This window comes from Talpa occidentalis, unplaced genomic scaffold (genome assembly GCF_014898055.3).
Source record: "Talpa occidentalis isolate TD23 unplaced genomic scaffold, MPIMG_talOcc4v2.1 talOcc4.4, whole genome shotgun sequence".
NCBI lineage: Eukaryota > Metazoa > Chordata > Mammalia > Eulipotyphla > Talpidae > Talpa > Talpa occidentalis.
In genome coordinates this window covers 134003841-134023694 of record NW_023604295.1, presented here as the reverse complement: position 1 = coordinate 134023694, position 19854 = coordinate 134003841, and positions in this window count along the sequence as shown.

Sequence of the window (19854 nt, the reverse complement as noted above, 5' to 3'; positions counted from 1 at the left end):
AGAGGTTAATTCACAGGACATAAGAAAGGCAGATGTTTGGTAATTAGCTATTTGCCCTGACATACAGATGGATCATAAAACATTATTCCTACTAATAACTCTCATTATAGGCAAGTCTCCTGCCCCCTCTAGATAATTCTAGGTAGTTAAGAAAGAGATAAAAGTTCATCCTCGAGTCTTCATTATCTTCAGCTCAGAATAATCCACATGCCAAAATGGCACATCCTGGGGAGGCTTGTTTTGAACCCTTTCAAAGGCTGTGAAGAAGAAGATGCCAACTTCTTAAAGTGATTTTAAATGAAGTCCAAGCGTGTGAGTGGGTGTGAGTGTGCACACTTTTGGAGTAGAGCCTGGCGGTCAGGAACTCCACTGGAATGATGAGGAGAGCGAGGACATTCCAGCCCAATATTGAGCAGCTGCCCTCTGCTGAGGTGGCAGCAGATGAGCCGGAGGGCTTGGGGCAGGCAGAGGCTGCAGCTGGATGGGGATGGAGGAAAATCACTTCAATTACAGTTCTGTCAGAGCACAGTGGCCCCGGAATGACAGCTTTCAGAACTTAAAGAAAGCACTTGGTTCCTGGTTGATACAGGATCCCCATCTGTTCAACCCCTGCCCGGAATGGCAGTTTGTCATGAATTTTTCATCCAGAGGTTCTGCTGCAGACCACCAAGAAGGCCCTCGGACCCCATATGGAGAAATCAACTTGTAACCCTTTGTGTTTCTAAAAAGTAAAAGGTGAATTCATAGGAATCTGCAGAATTCCCAAACAGATAAACTAAAAATTCCTCAGAATCCCAGATATTTGTGTTTTCAGAGATTCAGAATATTAAGTTATCAGAACTTTTTAGACAAATATTTTAATTCTGGATGACATGTACCATTGCATTGCATTTTTTAACAACTCTTAGTCATCAAAAGTTGGCAGCATCTTTCCCCTCCAAAATTCAGAGGAGTCTTATTTCTGCTTTCTTTTAAAGGAAGAGAACACAGAAATGAGGAGCGTTTCTAGAATGTGGCTATCTATATGATTTGATAGTTTTAAGGGACTCTACTAATCACGTTGACTAAATCACTGGCTAGTTGAGTGGAGCAGTCAGTTTAACTAATTATCAGGTGAACAATCAAATTAATTAACTGCTTTTGTTTGAATTTTTGCTTTTGTTTCTTTTCTTTCTGACAAGGCACAGCTCAAGTTTAAGCCAACTAGGCAATCTTGTCAATGCTTCTGGATCGAAGTGGACAATAATGTTTAAAAATGGGAGCATTTGTATGAAAGACAGAGCCTCATTAAAGCATTACATGGAATTAAATGGGTTAAGCTCACCAGGAAAAAAAAATTAAAGCAAAGGCTATTCTTGCCAGGGAATGAAGTCTCTGCAGAAATTGATTATGTAGAGGGGAGTCCCTCTGGGCCCGGGAACAATTAGCTCTTAGAAAATGAGAGGACAGCCTTTGTGCTTCTGAGGATTTCCATGTAACAGGTGTCTCCTGTCCCTTAGGAAACCGCTCACTCCTTCCAGCTCTCATTTTTTGGATGCCTGCCCCTGAGGGGTAAACCCGAACCCTTGAGAGTTAAAAATTTCCAGTCATAGAGAGTCTGAATAATTGGATTCTTGGAAGACATTACTTTTGTAAGATTCTGCCACAGATGTGCTTTCTGGAGGTGTTTTCTGTTAAAAAAAAAGAAAGTAAGAAAGAAAGAAAGAAAAAATCTTTTCTTTTACTGAGAAAAGCCCTGAACTAAGATGCTGTGTTTCCTAAAGTGTTCCTTCAGTAACTTCCTTCTTAGGACATGGTGAGTGGCAGGCAAAGAGATGCTGAGAACTTCATGCTCCAGCTGCTGAGAATGAAATGCCATCTTGGAGGTGCAAGGAGGCCATGTGGCCAGGCATTTAGAGAAAGCAGGGAGCACCGAGGAGAAGTGGCAAACGAGGGCCAAGTTCTCATTTTACCTGCTGAGGATGAGGAGAGGTGCTTATTCCAGGGAGGCACTATTAACCTGACGAAGGACAACCTGACAGAGTTCATGAAGGACCTGGGTGTAAGGAACCAGAGAAATGGCTAGACCCTGCTGTGTCAAGAAGGGAGGTGTGAGTAGCCAAGTCAGGATTCAAAGGTGATTTCTTTTGAAGATGGCACATTTGCCTTTCAGGGTAGAGGACTGGGCTCATATTTTAATTGAACTCCAGAATATTGTATATATTTTTAGCAGCCGATGTGAAAATTCCTCCCAGGAAGAGGCCCATGTGAGGGGAAATTGCCTCTACAAGCTCCCTTGGGGGATCTGAGCATCTTGGTTTGGCTGGGCCAAGGTCCAGAGGCCTAGTGGGGGACTAGGAGGGTTGAGCTTGAGAGGAAGGGGAAGGTGGAGAAAGAAGGCTCTCATCAGGACACTGGGATAGGCTGACAAAATGTAAGCTGACCAAATACTTAAGTAGGAGGGGATTTTTTTTCTAAAATAGCATTTGTACAGCAAATATTTGGAGACCTGATGGTCCATCAATAGAGGGACGGTGACATAGATTATGGTACAATTGTACAGAAAACACTCCAAGATGCTGAGAACTGGCTTTTTTTCCATGGGTATAAAATTCAGATAATTCATGATGGGCCAGTTTAAAGTACACAATTCAGTGACATTTGGTCTATTTGCAGCGGTAGGCAACCGTCACCTCTGACTGGTTCCAAGACATTTTCATCACTCCTGAAGGAGCACCCATTAAACTGTCACTCCCCATTACCCTGAGAAATGGTTCTTAAATATTAGAATACTATGTGCAGTATTATCAAGGCCTCCAACTATGTATGTTTTCTTAATTTTATTTAAATTTTATTTTTATATTCCCCATACAATTACAACCCCCTTATTTTGACCCCAAGCCTCCTTTCCCTGCCCCCCACCCATAGAGTGTCTCTGGTTCATAGTTGTTTGTCGATTTTGATATTTTCTTTCATATAGTTATTCTTTTTCCTGGTCCCTTATTTAAGTTTTCTAGATTCCTGCTATGAGTGAGACCATCCGGTATTTTTCTTTTTCTTTCTGGCTTATTTCGCTGAGCATGATCCCTTCCAGCGCCATCCATGTTGCTGCAAATTGCATGTGTTTATCTTTTTTGAATGCTGAGTAATAGTCCATGGTGTATATGTACCACATCTTCTTGATCCAGTCATCTATTTTTGGGCATTTGGGTTGTTTCCAAAGCTTAGCTATTGTAAATAGTGCTGCTATAAACATAGGGGTGCAGGTGCTCTTTGGAGTTGATGTTTCTGTGTCCTTGGGGTAAATTCCTAGGAGTGGAATTGCTGGATCATATGGGAAGCTCTATGTTTAGTAGGTCCAGAAATCTCCACACAGCTCTCCATCTTCCAACTATGTATGTTTTATAAAGGCCTCCAACTATGTCCTATTCACCTGCCTCCCTAGAGAGGCAGTGGGAGTTTGGAAGTGAGGAGCCTGACTCCACCACACACCAGCCACGGGTCCCTGAGTATATACAGCCTTTCTGTGCCTCCATTTCCACAGCTGGCAATAACAACAGTAGCTGTAGAGTAGATGTGAAGAGAAAATCAGTGAAATCAAGACAGATACAGTTAGTATTTAGTGTTATCTACTTCTGTGTTGTTTGCATTTTTTCTATGTCAAAATTGTTGGCAAATTAACCTATGTCCAGCTTGGGGAGCAGGTGTCCAAACACACATTTCCAGAATAATCCCTTTTGAACCCCTAAGGAGGGTTGCTCTGCTGGCAATGGTTGCACTAAGTCAGAGCCACCAACCCTGCAAATCTCAACAGCACAGAAGCAAGGCGAGCTTTCAGACCGGAAATATCCACATGAAGTCCTCATTTTCAAATTATATCTAAATCAGCAGTCATCGGGCAATTTGCAGATTAAGAGAAAGGGACTCTGTGAAGTTGAGAAACGTAAAGGTTGGAAGGAAGGGAGGAAAAATTAATAAGGAGCAAAGAGAGAGAAGAGTAGGTAGGATGAAGGATGAGAAAATTCAAGGAAGCTGATGAGCGTGAGGGAGACGCCACCACTGTCCTCGGAGCCAAACCAAGTCAAAACAGCGCACAGTCAGCATTTCAACCAATAATTAAAGAGGGAACTGAGAGAAACATATGTGATTTACATTTTTTTCTATTTATCGTAATCGACATTGAGTTCAGAAATACAAAATTGGAAGCTGCTGAGCAGCAAGGACCAGTGTGATTGATGCTGGCTTCACATTGCCTGGTCTTTCTAGTTTCGCCTCCAGGGTGAATTGGATTGGCCCCATCCCTGAGCAGTGCCTGCAGAAGCCTCTGCACAGACAATCCCGAGAAGCTTTTCACTTTTTTCTGTGTTGAAGCTGAAGCTGACTCTGGGGTGCTGGGCCATCATGGGTTTGGAGATATCGAGTGAGGTTTGGGTAGTAAGCAGAAGGCTCAGGTCCAGTGAATTTCCTTATCAGGAGAAGATGGACATGTAGGTAGGAATCCCCCAAATCCTGCAGAAGGAAAAAAAAAATACTATAGAGTGACTGCCTTTTCTGAGGAAATATTTTAAATTTCACATGCTACAATACCAGCAGAAATGAGGTCGATACCCAGCATCTCGCAAGCATATATTTTCAAATATTTTAGGAATGCCTTGTGTGCTTCTGTTGATTTAACGAAGTGAGTCAAAGGGTTAAGCAGAGGCTGGCATCTTCAAAATGGCGATTTTGTTCAATAACTTTCTAGAAAAATGTATTGTGAAGGATAAATTACAGTTTGATGCAAGTTGTCTTGTTAAAATGTCATTTCTTTTCCCCAGCATCCTACATGCCATCTCATTAAGCCAGTTGACTGGCTATATCTAGACAATTATGATGGTGATTTACTGCCTTAATGTTCAGTTGTTACTGGAAGTTGAGGGGTGGGGGCAGGGAGAGACATATTCCTCTTCTGTGCTCAGGCCCACGATCAAGTCCTCAGTTGTAGCATTAAACACAGCAATAGAAAGCAGAGACACAGTAAAGCATTTTCACTGCTGTTATGAGCTGAGATGTAAAATGAGATTTATTTGCAACAATCTGATAGAGAAAATTGAGTCCTGGGAATTGATGTCCCAGACAGCCTTTCAAGTCAGCCAGGAGTTACGGTAGGACGTGAGTCACACAACAAAATATGAACAAGCCAGAGGAGGAAAAAAAATCGAGCTTAACATTTTCTGTGGCCACTGTTAAAGATAAAGGAATTGACCAGTTTGTACAAAATGAATTATAGTCACAATTACGGTCTTCTCCCTGATCCAGTCTCTCCTAACAGTTGGATACCTTGGGTCCTTAAATTGGTGCCATATTTCAGCTTTTTGCTTTTTTTTAAAAAAAAAAAAAAAACTTCAGTTCTCTGTAGATGTGATGCTGCATAATCCAGAGCCCCAAATGGCTCTTTCCTTTTCTTGAAAGGTTTAATCCTCATAAATAATTTCAAATAACTGTGATGGTTCTAGTATTTCACATTTTATTTCCTAAAATTTTGGAAAATTACCATTGCAATGGGAACTTAATGATCTAGCAATCTTCAGTTGCTATTTTAAAATGAGAGTAGAAATTAGAAGTTTATGTTAAATTTCATTGGCTCGGGTATTCATTCAGTGACCAATATGTGTCATGGTTCTAAATGTGTTCTGACGTTGCTCAGCTATTTTCAGAGAGAAGATAAATGTGATTTTTTATGTTGTGTAATTCGCTTCCAGAATGTTTCCCAAGTTTATACATGTTTGCAGACTATCAGAGGTCATAGGCTAACCTAAATCAAGGTGAAGTTTGATGAATAGATGAGGACTTTGCCAAAATCAGCAGCGGCCCCCAGCCCCTCTGGGCTAACTTCACTTCTCTACAGTATGGAAACCAGTTTTCTGCTGGCTCCTCTGTGTTCCTGCCCAAGACAAAGCTACATGCATTTCTATGCTGCTGCACTTGTTTCAGCTGCTGAGCAGTCATTTTTTTTTCCCCCAAAAGTTATGACAATCCAAGGCCCCCTTTTACTTGACCTTGGGATTTTGTCCCTAATCTATAGCTACACTGACGAATAACCAGATGACTGCTTCATAAAGGGATAACTTTTGGACACCTTTATTATCCCATCAAGCCTGAAATGAGGGTGGTGATAATGTTCACGGGTAATTGGTACCTTCAACCATAACTCAGCACCTCATGTGAGGCAGCCAGGGGTGGCCCAATCAATGGAGAATTTCTTGTTCTACTTGTGCATTTATCTTTCTGGGAAAAGTGCACAGTGCTTTTGTGTAATTTTTAATCATTACATAATCATTTGTTAATTTTTTTTTCCCAATAAGAGAGGTAGAAGAAATGACTATGTGGTAGGTGACAGATGCTTTGATTCATAAAGGGTAATTGGATTAAGAGCATCCCAAAACTATGCTTTGATGTAAAAATTCACCTCTGTATTTATATTTGCCTTATTTTTTGACTCATTCTTTTTTTTTTTTTTTTTAAAAACATTTATTTATTCATACAAGCACTGGGTACAGTCAGAAGCGCGGGAGGGTGAGAGAATTCACCAGAGCCAGAGCGGGGAGCAGAGCAGGCAGAAGGACCGAAGTACACTGCTGAGGGGAGCAGCGGGCGGCAGGAGAGGTCTGCGCGCCATGTGGGACCCTCGCCTGTGGCCGGGGAGCAGCCGGGGATTGAACCGGTGCTGCAGAGGCTGCGGGCAGCTTTGCAACCCGGCGCTCAACCGCTGCGCCACCGGGGAGGCCCCCTTTGACTCATTCTTTATGCTCAAACCAGACTCTTTATGCTTTATACTCAAACTCTTTCTGCTTTCTGCTCAAAAATATCGAAATGAAAAATTAAAAAATATTGAAAATATTTTTGTTCATCATTATTCATCTTTCAGTTCCAAGAATATGTAATATTCCGATTTCTTCCTGCCACCAACTTTTCATCCTCTATAGTGATGCCACCTTAACTTTAATAAACAAATCGCCATCAAGCTTAAAACTAGAGGAGAAATTTCAAGGAAAATGTCTGTAGGTTCCATTCAGATGAGATACTCTGGATAGCCAGTTATTTCTTTTTTCCTGATTATTAAGATTTTTTAAAAAGATTTATTATGCATACAAGAACTGGGGTATCGATCAGAAGTGAGGGGGTGAGAGGATTCAGCAGAGACAGAGTAGGGAGGAGAACAGGCAGATCTAATGAAATACACTGCTGAGGGGAGTAGCAGGCAAGACAGGAGAGGTCTGCTGTGCCATGTGGGTCACCTCTCTGGCTGGGGATCGAACTCCTGCTACGGTGACTGGAGATAGCTTGATAGCGCTGTGTCTTTAACTCCTGTGCCACCAGGTAGACCCTAGTGTGTGTGTTTTTAATATGCTTTTACTTTGAAATGATTGCAGGCTCCCAGAAAGTTGTGAAACTGATAGAGTTCCATTTACTCACCGCCCATTTTTCCCCCAATTATGACCAATGTTATATAACTGTAGCACAGTAACAACCAGCCACATGTTAACTAGACTATCAATCTTACGCCATTGTTGCCGGTTTCTACACGCACTTGAGTGTGCGTTTATGGTCCTGTGCAGTTTGATCCCAGGTCTTTGTAACCACCACTACAATTAAGATACAGAATTGTTCTATCCACGCAAAGAAGTCCCTTGGGCTTTATATTCACAGCCTCCCTGCCTTTCTTCCTAAAACTGGCAACCATTAATCTGCTTTCCATTTCTATTCTTCTATCGTTTCCAGGATGCTGTAAAATCAGAATCACACAATATCTAAGCTTTGGATTTTCCTTAAGCATGTGCCTTTGAGATCCATCTAGGTCGTGGTATGTGTCAATAGTTGTTCCTATTTTATTGCCGAGTCCTATTCCATTGTATAGGCTGCGTAGGGCCTGTGCAAATACTCAGTCTTTCAAACATATTTGGGTTGTTTCCAGGTTTTTGCCACTACAGAGGAAGCCGCTATGAACATTCATGTACAAGTTTGTGTGTGTGAGCATAAATTTTCATTTCTCTGGGATAAATGCCCAAGAGAAGGTGGTTGCTAGGTTGTTCAGAATGTGCACGTTTAGTTTTATAAGCAGCTGATGAACAATTTTCCAGCGTGCCTATACCATTTTCTATTTCCCCCAGTGGTGTAGGAAGGATCCAGTTTTCCTGCATCCTTGCTAGCACCAAACTTTTTTAGATAGGTAAATGAACATCAAAGCTTTGTTAAGAAGTCACACAACAGCCACATACAGACTGAGCAAAATGGCTGGAAAGAGATTCTTGGCTTGTATATGATCCTCAGACATTTACTGTCATATAAGACTCTCCAGGTCTATCAGCCATGTAAATAAACCCTATTGTAGTCAGATAAGGATGAGGAGTTATTTTCCTAACATATGTAGTCTAGAAATCAATAGTTGGAGTGGTTTGATGATGATGGCAGCTGCTTCAGGAATCATGCCTACATTATTTAGTGTGAAAGGGCAGTGTATGTACCAGAAAGGAAAATGCTTTCTGTGGAATCTCACTGTAGTCTTCTGTTTTGATCACTGCCCTACACACTGTCCTGGGTCCCATCATGGCTGGCAATGGTGGTGAGGAGGGTCTTGGATCAGGCATCACCCTTGTTTGCCACAACCAACATTCACCATCAACTCTGACCAGGTTAAGGCTTTACCTGAGGATGCACAGCCTCATCCCCCATTCTGGATGTGATCCTGGGGTCACATTTGTGCTTATAAGCAAATCCTGGCCCACATTGCACCTGCTTTGGCAGGACCCTATGAAGTACTATGTCTACAGATCCTGCCTTCCCCTGGGCCTCTGCCAGGTCCTCCTACTGTAGCCATCGAGGATCTAGAGCCTTCATAGCAGTTGAGCTGCATTCCTTGCCAAAGTGGAGAGAGAGCCCATCCCCTCTGCTCCACACATGCTTTGCCACACCATGACCTGGTGTTTTCATGATGCCCCTCCTGATTTCCTCACCTGAGCCTGCAAACCTTCACTCTTCAGTGTTTCAGATCTTGTCCATGGGGCTGGGCAGGTGACCAGACCCCAGTCATCCCTCCCATTGATATATATTTCTTCTTCTTGAAACCCCTACAAAGTACATCCTAGCACACACCCTTTCTATGGCAAATAGACAACTACATAGGGAACCTGCCAGCCTCACATGCCTCAACATGAATCTCAGTTTAGGCCCAGTAAAAACCACCAAGTACTCCCTTACTGCTTGATTACCTTCAGTTGGTCTGGCTGACTGGATCACCAATTCCATCTTCTCAGTGTTTCTCCCCTGGTTATAGTGTTGGAGCAAAAAAAGGACTGTTTTTCTGTAAGGATGGAGACCTAGTTACAGTCTTCCTTAAATCCCAATTCCAAATAAAGGTCCTCCTATTTTAACTGCTGCCTTCTTAATACAGCAACAGTACTTGGGATTTGCATTAGTTAGTTAAGGTGCAAATGCTGGTTTCTCTCACAAAGACCCATACAGAGCAATGGTTCAAGCAAGAGAGAAGTTTATTTCTGTCTGGGCTCCGGGCTGACATTGCACCTCTACCATGTCAAACATCCAGTTACATTTCATCTTATGCTCTCAGTATGCTCCGTCATACTCAGCCTGTGGCTCCAATCCTAATGTCCAGTGTTAGCATCATGTTCACTCCTAGCCAGTGAGAAGAGCGAAAGGAGATGGCAGAAGTACTGCTTTCTTTTCATGGACATGTCTGGGAGGTTACCCTTGTCTTAATTTCTGTTAAATGCTATTAACCTTACTGTCATTGTCCCACTTAGGTACAAGGGAGACTGGAAAATGTGGTCTTTATTGTAGACAACCTCAAGATTAGCTGGAGCTTCTATTATCAGAACACGATTATAGGTAGAGGGGAGCAACTAGGAGAATCAAGTACATTGTCCTTTAGACTTTGGACCAGCAAGGAGTGCTATAATTAGAATGGTGGTTCTCAGCTAGGGACAGTTTTGCCCCCCAGGAAACACTTGGCAATGTGCAAATGTCCATTGGTTGTCATAACTGGAGGTTGGTGTGCCACTGGCATCAGAAGGGTGGATGTTGCTGAACATTGTACAATGCACAAAGCAGCCCCTCTGAACGAAAGGTAGCCATCCAAAAATGTCCACAGTACTGAGGCTGAGAAGTCCTGCCTTAGGGATATTATCTTTGGAAAACCTTAGCTCCCTCCACATATTAACAATCTTTCTTGTGCTTCATCTTGTGCTTTTTCCAGAAAATTTCTAAGGCTAGTGCCCTCTTAGGTGAGATTTGTGCACTTTCAATGTGCTTCCAATAAATCAGAATTGGAACTTGTTTTGATCTGAGTGTTCCCTTACCCACATAATTCATATGTTGAACTAATGCCCCTTGTAATGGTACTAGGAGGTGGGGCCTTTGGGATGGAACCTTCATGAATGGGATTACTGCTCCTTTGCCCCTTCTGCCACGAGAAGAGATAGCAAAAAGGTTAGACTATGAACCAGGAAGAGGGGCTTCACTCAACCATGCTGACACCTTGACCTTGAATTTTCAGCCTCCAGAATGGAGGCTGAAACAAATTTCTCTTATTTATTAACTATTCAATCTGTATTTCATTATTGCTGTCTCATAAAACCGAGACAAGAACTGTAAGACACTGTTTGCTCAGTTTGCCATAGGTCATTTTAATCAATGAGTGAAACTTGTAGGGCCTCTTATATCATTCCAAAAACATTTCCAACCCAGCTTTAGTTCTGAAGAGCATGAGTTTCTTTTTTGGGGTTTCCCAAGCTAGTTAATAATAGATAATATCCCACTAATCCAGAGGAAAGACGGAAATCTATTCAATTGAAGACAAGTGTAATTTTACACAATTAATCATAGTCTTCTTAAGGGAAATAAAAATAATTTGTTTCTAGTAGGAAAGAACCCATAATTACTCAGTGAGAGAGGGAAAACCACTCATTAATTTATTATGTTTACTCTCAATGTGGTGAAATACACTGCAGTATTTGCTGTTCGTCTTAGGCATGAAAAACTGTGTGTTAAATCTTGTCGTGTCTGGTTCTGATAATCTGCTTTGATGACAGATTAAAAATGCGCTTTGGTATTCCAGAACATAAATCCCAAATAATCAACTGGAGAGAACAGCACCAAACCCTCTAGAGGCGTTTCTAACCTGAGACGATGACACTTCTTAATAAACTCGGGATTAGTGATGCAACTTGTCACTGGTGCAGCCAGAGAAGCAGGAAAATGTCTCGGTTGCTACAGTGACCACTCAGAAGTTGTGTTCTATAAATCTGGAAAATCAACTTCTGGAAAGTCTCCCTTGGGATGAAGAGATACTGCTTGTCAGCCATGTATCACGAGACCTTTTTTTATCTTAGCTTGTTATTTAGGCTCGATGCATCTTTCTTGTGGACAGAAACAAGCATATTGTTTCTCATTTGCTATTTCCCTGGATCTAAGGGTTCTTTCAGGTCCTTCGTAAGACTTTATGGAAACCTCTTTTAAAAATACTCTTGTCACAGTGAGTTACGTACTATGTTTGCATTTTTGTTTCATTTCTATCTACTGTTTTATCTTGGATATTTTTGTTTTTCTAATTAGACTGCATCGTAAAGAAAAATTTCACTTCATACTTTGTTTCTCTCATAACCTCTCCTACAGTTCCTTATATATTTTTCTTTATTAATTTTTGTGTTTTAACTGTACTTAATGCCAAGGTTATTGAGCATATTCTTGGAGTCACAGTTAGTTTACAACCTTTGTAAGACTGTATGCAATTAACTTGTCCTTAATTATGGAATAAAAAATAATTTGGAACACAAAAGTCTAGAAAAGATCTGGATTTTATGTGACTCAGATTTTTTTAAAAAAGATTATTATTTATTTATTTATCTATCTATTTATTTATTTATACAAGCACTGGGTACAGTCAGAAGCACGGGAGGGTGAGAGAATTCACCAGAGCCAGAGCGGGGAGCAGAACAGAACAGAATGAATGAGATACACTGCTGAGGGGAGCAGAGGGCGCGGCAGGAGAGGTTGGTGTGCCATGTGGGACCCTCAACAGTGGCCGGGGATCGAACTGGCACTGCAGAGGCTGTGGGCAGCTTTGCAGTCCAGCGCCCAACTGCTGCGCCACCGGGGAGGCCCTGATTCTGAGATTTTATATAGGGAAGTAAGTATACATATCTTATAACAATATACAGAATTTTAATTTGCTGTATCTGCTGATAACCTGGTAAAGATCATTTAAAGCAGAAGGCACCTGAAATATTAAACTTATGTGGCAGCGAAGGAAAGCTTTTTAATATCCCTGCTCATTTGTGAGATGAAAGGAAGATGACCTTTGGCCACAAGACAGACCCAGGTCCCTTGTCATGCTGTACCACTTACTAGCTCGTGTTAAATCTTCCTGCTTTTTTTTTTCTTCTTTATGCTTGGATTCCATGGTCCACCACGTCAGTCACTCTCTTACCCATCACTGAATTTCCTGAGTTGTCCATTTTTCACACCTGCCTGGAAAAAAAATCAATATAACTGGGAGGACTCAATAACCGCTAGACTGCAGAGCACTTCTGGGGAAACTGGCACAGTCATAAGTGGACACTTACTATAGCCCAGTAGTCCTAGTTTTTCTCTGATCAACTCATACTCCCACTCTCTGCATTGACTTGTTCTACTAAGATCTCTTTTTAAAATCCATGCCCTGTTGATTTTGTTCTGGAATATCTTTTAAATCCATCAACTTTTCTCTGTCCTCACTATGGTCACCCCCATCTAATCCATCTTAATCCTATGCCTGCATTCTACAGCAGCCGCCTATCTGGTTCCATCCATCACCCCTAATTCCCCTCTCAATTCATTGTCCTAGTGTATCCAAGTCATCTTCTAAAAGCTCTTCTATGACTTTCTAATTTCTTCAGGATAAACTTTGAAATCTAAGTGTCCTAGCATAACCTGTCCCATGTTTATTCTTTCATCTTCTCTCAAGCTTCAGACCTATACATTGGTTCAATGATCAGTTTCTAGAACAGTTTCCACAGCAGATCATTACACAGTGAGGTGCCCGTGTCTCTCTTCTTCTGGAGATTCTCTTGATACCCAGACCCACCGTGTTCTTCACCTGACTAAGCTTTTCCCACTCACAAAGGTGCAATTGAAATACTATTGATATTTCCTTAGGTAATCTCTTTTGCTTGCCTAGGGTAGGTTAGTTATCCCCATAATTCATTCCTAAGGCTCCTCTACCCATACTTTTCTCTCATAACATTTGTCACAATTATAAATACATGCTCAGTGTCTATCTTAGGAGAGGGATAACCATTTTTCACCACTGGCTCCTCAGGTCCTAACATAATGAAGGGACCATGTGACTGAATTTTTTTTAAAGATTTATTTATTCATACAAGAGCTGGGGTACAGGCCAGAAGTGTGGGAAGGTGAGAGGATTCACCAGAGACAGAGTGGGGAGCAGAACAGGGAGACAGACTGAAGACACTGCTGAGGGGAGCAGTAGGTGAGACAGGAGAGGTCTGCTATGCCATGTGGGTATCTCCCTACCTGGCCGGGAATCGAACCCACGCTGCAGAGGCCACAGACAACTTCACAGTGCGGCCCTAAACTCACTGAGCCACCAGGGAGTCCCAGACTGAATGTCTTTTGACTGTGCATCTCTGAGTGTGTGTCTCCAGGGAGCCGCACGGAGGTATCCACTACTGTGCCTAAAAAATAGAGATCCTTTCCTGTACTCAGATTATAGCATATAAATCAATAGATCTTTCTAAAATTAATTTTTTCCCAGTTATTATTTTGAAACTCTGGTTTGGGTCCTTACAGATACCTAGGTGATCCTCCAACTTAATGAAGAAGCACCAATCACATTTTAATAGAAAGCTTGAAAATAGTTGGTCACACAGAATTGGAGTTAACCTACCACTCATCAAGGGGGCTCTGTGTGCAGGCTAAATTTTTGAAATATTAAAAATGTATAGTATGCAGTATATAGTTTTAGTGACTAAGATTATCCTTAGGTTATGTGATGAGATTAAATATATTGGTTATTTGCTGGCACTCCGCAGAAACGTTCCGTGTCTTTCAGGTGTTATATATACTACTGCTGTGATGCTGGCTTGTGTTAACATTTGTCCTGTGCAGACAAGACGAGGATGAGCCATCCGGTGGTGATTCAGTATCCACTGCACACTGCTTAAGCATATGTCTGTTTCTCTTTGAATCACCATTTCGTCAGTAGCTTCAAAACAGCTCCCAAAATTCTCCAGAAGTCCAGACTTAGACACGAAAAAGGAAGAGGAGGATGTGCTAGAAACTAACAGGAAAACACACTTTGTCATATATATCAGTGTCATTCTAAGTACTGAACCTTTGCAAACATATTTGAGGATAATTCTTTACAAATAAATGAACTTGTCTGAGGTGAGCCCTCAGGTATAAAGGATATTTGTGTATTCATTGATTTTGACAGGAAAGTAGTAGACGCGAGGAAGCAGAAATATTCTTGATTTGTTTTGTCTGAGATACAGGAAACAATAGATGTCAGAGAAAACAAACAACAAACCGAGAAAAAGATGCTTATTAAATTGAGAAAGCAGAAGAATGATGGAAGACAAAACCCTAAATATTAATTTACTAAGAAGCCATGGTTCCAATGCAAATGCCATGCTTAGGGCTCGCACTGAATGAGCTACTAAGTATTAATAATTAGGAAGTGGGGCCTCCGCTGGCGGTGAGGCAGCTACTGAGCACTGGGCTGCATAGCTTCCCGCAGCCTCTGCAGCGCCGGTTCGTTCCCCGGCCGCCAGCGAGGGTCCCACAAAAAAAAAAAAAATTAGGAAGTGACAACCCTGATAAGTGCTTTATGCAGGCTCAATCCTCTTATGCTTGGTGTAGGGTAAGGAAAAATATCATGCTTTTCTGCCCTCCTGCCATCAGGATAGATGATGGATCCTTGAAGTCCTGAGTGCATGCCTGATGGCGGGCACCTGGAGTAGGGTGTGGGCAGAGGTAGATGGGATTCACCTGGGTTAAGACTGCTTTTAAGGGCGGCGTCACGGGGACGCCAGCAGCAGTAGCAGCAGCACCAGCAGCAGTAGCAGTAGAAGCCGAAGCCGTCGCCGAAAGAGAAGCCTGAAGCAGAAGCAGAGAAAGCCAGAGAGCCCAGATAGAGTGAAGATTTGCTGGGGGCTGGGAGGACTGCCAGCCTCCCAGCCCCCAAGCACCACTGCCTGCTATGTACCTGCTGAACCCCAATAAAAGACCTGCAAAAAACCACTGAGGACTCTGACTCCTTTACCCGGTCTGCATGGGATCAGGAAACCTGCCTTGTGTCCGGTTCCTGCCCCTACACTTGGGAATAACCTCCTGTGAATACTATTTCCCCCATTTCTCTGATCAAGAAATTTTAACCCAGAAAGTTTAATAATTGATTCATTATCACACAGTTTGTGGTATAGTCAGGATTCAAACCCAGGTGGTCTCACTTGAGTAAACATGATGCTGTATTGTCAACCGCATATTTATTTAGAGGCTTGTCTGTAATAGCAGGCTAGACGGCGCCTTGATTGAATAGTATTCAAGTGTTAGTTTGTCACCCTGTAAACAGATCTTTTCAACCGATTTATTCTACCTCTACTCAACAGAAGGGAAACAGGACACTTTCATAGTTTTGGTTAAGGATCATCAATTTATGCTCATTTATTTTAAATTACTGTGGTCTAGAGGTTAGTCTAATAAATTAGCCATAGTGTAATATGTCTTTTTTTTTTTTTAAATAAAACGATGAATTCTGGGCAGCTCTCCGTCTGCCCATCTGTGACTATGCAGGTGCTTCCTTTTACCAACTCTCCTGCAGGGCAGCAGCTTCCCGCCTGCCCCTGACCTGTACCATGCCGGGACTTCTCTTCACTGACCTCCCTCAGCGGAGGCTGCTCTCCTCAATGCCGCCCACCTGCAGTCATGCAGGCGTGTCTCAGCAAACCTGTCCCTTTCGGGGCAGCTCTTCCTGCCTGCTTGTGTCTATGCAAGTGTCTTTTGCTAGCCTATCCCTTTTCTAATAAACCTGCTCTCTCTCTATATACACACACACACACACACATATACATATATATGTGTATATATATATATAAGAAGATGACTGCTGGTAGGTTATATAGGAACCCACAAATACTTGCTCCTTGACTCCCTAACTGCAGCAAAGTGAGTGCATTTCCTCAGGGGGACCGGTTCTTACTCCTTAGAGAATTGGCGCCAGTTACACTTTTTAACAACTCATACATCTCTCCGCAGACATCATCACCTCCTTTTCCACTTTTCTATCTATCCCATGTTACATGCTGTTCTGGGAACCCCTGCGACTTACTTGGAACAAAACAGATTTCATGGGGCATTGGTCTCAGCCACTTTGAAAAGAGAAAAATTCTATAGTCCATTAAGGAAACTATAAGACGTACACTTGGCTTCTAAAGTGAAGTATTTATTTTTACCAATGTAGGGTAAAGAAAATGTCAGGCTTTTCTGCCCTCCCGCCATCAGGATAGATGATGGATCCTTGTCCTGAATGCATGCCTGATGGCGGGCACCTGGAATAGGGTGTGGGCACAGGTAGATGGGATTCACCTGGGCTAAGACTGTGCTTTTAAGGGCGGTGTCATGGGGACGCCAGCAGCAGCAGTAGAAGCCGAAGCCAAAGCCGAAAGAGAAGCCGAGGAGCAGCAGAACGAACTCCAGAGAGCTCAGATAGACTGAAGACTTGCTGGGGGCTGGGAGGCCTGCCAGCCTCCCAGCCCCCCAGCCAGCACCCCTGCCTGCCATATGCCTGGTGAACCCCAATAAAAAACCTGCAAAAACCCACGAAGGACTCTGACTCCTCCTTTACCCGGTCTGCATGGGATCAGAAAACCTGCACTGTGGTCCAGTTCCTGACAGTACAACCAAACATCGCCTTTGGAGGATGCCACTCTTGCCAAGCCCATGTCCCTCTTAGAACTGTTTTCCACCCTGAGCCCCAAGGCACAGGTGTCAGGCTATCCATGTGTCTTAATGCTTTGCGTACCTACTCACTCAGTCCTCCCTCTACCCTCGTCCCCCAGCACTGCTCCTAGTGCAGCACAGGTGTTAACACAAAAACAAAATTCAACTGAGTAAAATTAAAGATCTTGTTGTCTGTATCCAGTGACTCATAAATTGGTCAGCACCTAGTCTAGCAGACTCAGGAACTCCAAGGAGCTAAACAAAATGTAAGATTTTCTAGTTGGGAAAAGGGTTGGGGAAAGGAAGTTTCTAGCAAAGAGTGGATGAGTGCAGAGGATAGGAGAGAGATCCTAGGAGTCTGGATGTCTGCAGGCGATGGGCAAGGGAAGAGAGTGTGATTCGTGTTCTTCTAGTTCTTGTTCTGGAGCAGTTCTCTTGGTAGCATTCTCTTCCTGACTCAGCGCCCATGATCAGCAGCTGCGTGATGTTATCTAGCAGTGCTTTGCAGCTTGGCTGTTGTCGACGAAAGTGAATGATACGTTGTATTGGTCTTCTGGGGCTGCCATAACAAAATCCCACAGACTTGGCCCTGAAGCCCAGAAATTAGTTTTCTCATAGTTTTGGAGACTGTGAAGTCCAAGATCAAGAGGCTGTCATGATTGTTTTCTGCTCAGACCTTCCTGATTTGCAGATGGGCCTTCTCGTGTGTGTCCTTACGTGACCTTTCCCTGTGTGCTCAGAGGAAGAGAGCGAGAGAGAGAGAGAGAGAGAGAGAGAGAGAGAGAGAGAGAGCGAGAGAGAGAGAGAGAGAGAGAGAGAGAGAGAGAGAGAGAGAGAGAGGGCTCTTTGGTGTCTCTCCCTCTTCTTGTAAGGACACCAGTGCTATCAGATTAGGCCTCCACCCTCGCTATAGATTGAATGTCTATGTACTTCCTCACACCCCAGATTCATATGTTGAGATCCTAACCTCTGATGTGATGGGATTAGGGGGTGGTGTCTTTGGAAGGTGATTAGATCCCACTGTGGATGGGATCAGTATTCTCATTAAGGAGACTGCAGAGGGGGGCTCCCTTACCCCTATCACTGTGTGGGGTTACAGTAAGATATCTATCTAGGAACCAGGACGAGGACCCTCAGCAGACATTGAAGCTGCCCCCACTTCGATCTTGGATTTCCCAGCGTCCAGAACTGTGAGAAATAAATTCCTGTTTATAAGCCACTCAGTCTATGGTATTTTGTTATAGCAGCCTAAATGCACTGAAACCACATTTATGACCGCATTTAATCTTAATTACCGTCTTCAATCCCAAATACTATCACATTAGGGGTTAGAGCTTCTGCATGATTCTCAGAGGCACACTGTTCAATCCATAACACACATCCATCCCAGTGGGAATCCTATTGTAATGAAAAAGTTTTGCATGTGTCTGAGAGAGGCCCAAGTTTTCCACTCTGCCTAACTAAACCAAATCCAAGCTGAGGATGGGTCTTTGTAGCCTGTAGATCAGGAACAGAAAGCAATGACCATTAAAGGGAGATGCCCCCAGGCACTAGGTACATTCGAGAAATACAGAAGCCATTCCATTTCAGGTCTGTCTCAGTTGTTAAAACCACATGCTATAGATTCTGACTTTCCCAATGAACTTGGAAGAGTCAGACTATGTAGAGTCCAAGTGCAGACAGAGCTGCCAAATGGAGTCCTTTGAGGAGGGAGTATGAGCTAGGCCTTGCCAGGGCCCCTGATACAGATCGATCGGTCTTGGAGCAGCAGGGCTAGGCTGGGAAAATCTCACTTCACTTTGTCTGGGAAACATAGCAGGTGAGTTGAGAGCCAAGTGAGATGCCATGGCCAGAAAGTCAGAGCAGGGAAGGAGCCGAAGAAGCAGAGATAGAAATGGAATGATAGGAGGATGGGGTCAAAGGACGGAGGCCAGCCTCAGAACGAGTTTGGAACAGTGAGTTCTTTCATGTGTGGCTTGGCAGATATGCCACTTTGGGGACTTGATCTTAAGTACCAGCGATGGCCTTACACCACTAGAAAATTTTTCACATGTTGAAAAAGGGAGTTTCATAAAATTTCAGGCATTAAATTCGTCAGTGGGACTTCCTGCTGAAATGTCCAAGTTAAATGATCTCATCTATGAGTCATACTAACCCTACTTTGACTAACCATCTCTTGCATCATTCAAAGTGAATATTTTAATAAGATGCTTATTCCTTATGTGTGAATTATGCTATCTCCTACTTAATTCTGGAAGTACTAATGGATAGTAACTGTAGTTACCATTCTCTGTAATGTTTCTTAGTATTTATTGACTATATGAACATTATATTCTCAAAGGATCCTCAGACCCCCAACTTGGATCAAAGACTCCAGTTATGCCCTCTCCTAGCAGCCTCTATTTCTTTATAGGCCTTTCCACATTGCAATTAAATAGCAATTGCATGATTAATTGTTTAATATCTGTTTTCCTTGCCAGATAATTTCCCCAATGAATGTAGGAATGAGGTCTATTTTAATCATAGCTATAGCCAACACTGCTTCTTGCCCATAGCAATAAATTCTTTTTAAATGAGTTATTTCAGTCACTCAGTTATTCATCCATTAGCTAATGTATTTAGTGTTCACAAGCCCTAGAACTGTGCTACAAACAGGGAAACAAACATGATTGTTACAATGTCTGTATTCAAAGAGTTCATCATCATTGGAGACGAGAGTTCCCCTTGAGAACATGATGAAAAAGTGGTTCCTTTCCCCAGAAATTCTCTTTCAAAATGGATGCAAAATTTTGTATTTAATTTACTACGTTCACGGATCTCTGGAGAATCTATTCACTGAAATTCCCTGAATTCTGAGGTCAGGATTCCTGCATGAAACAA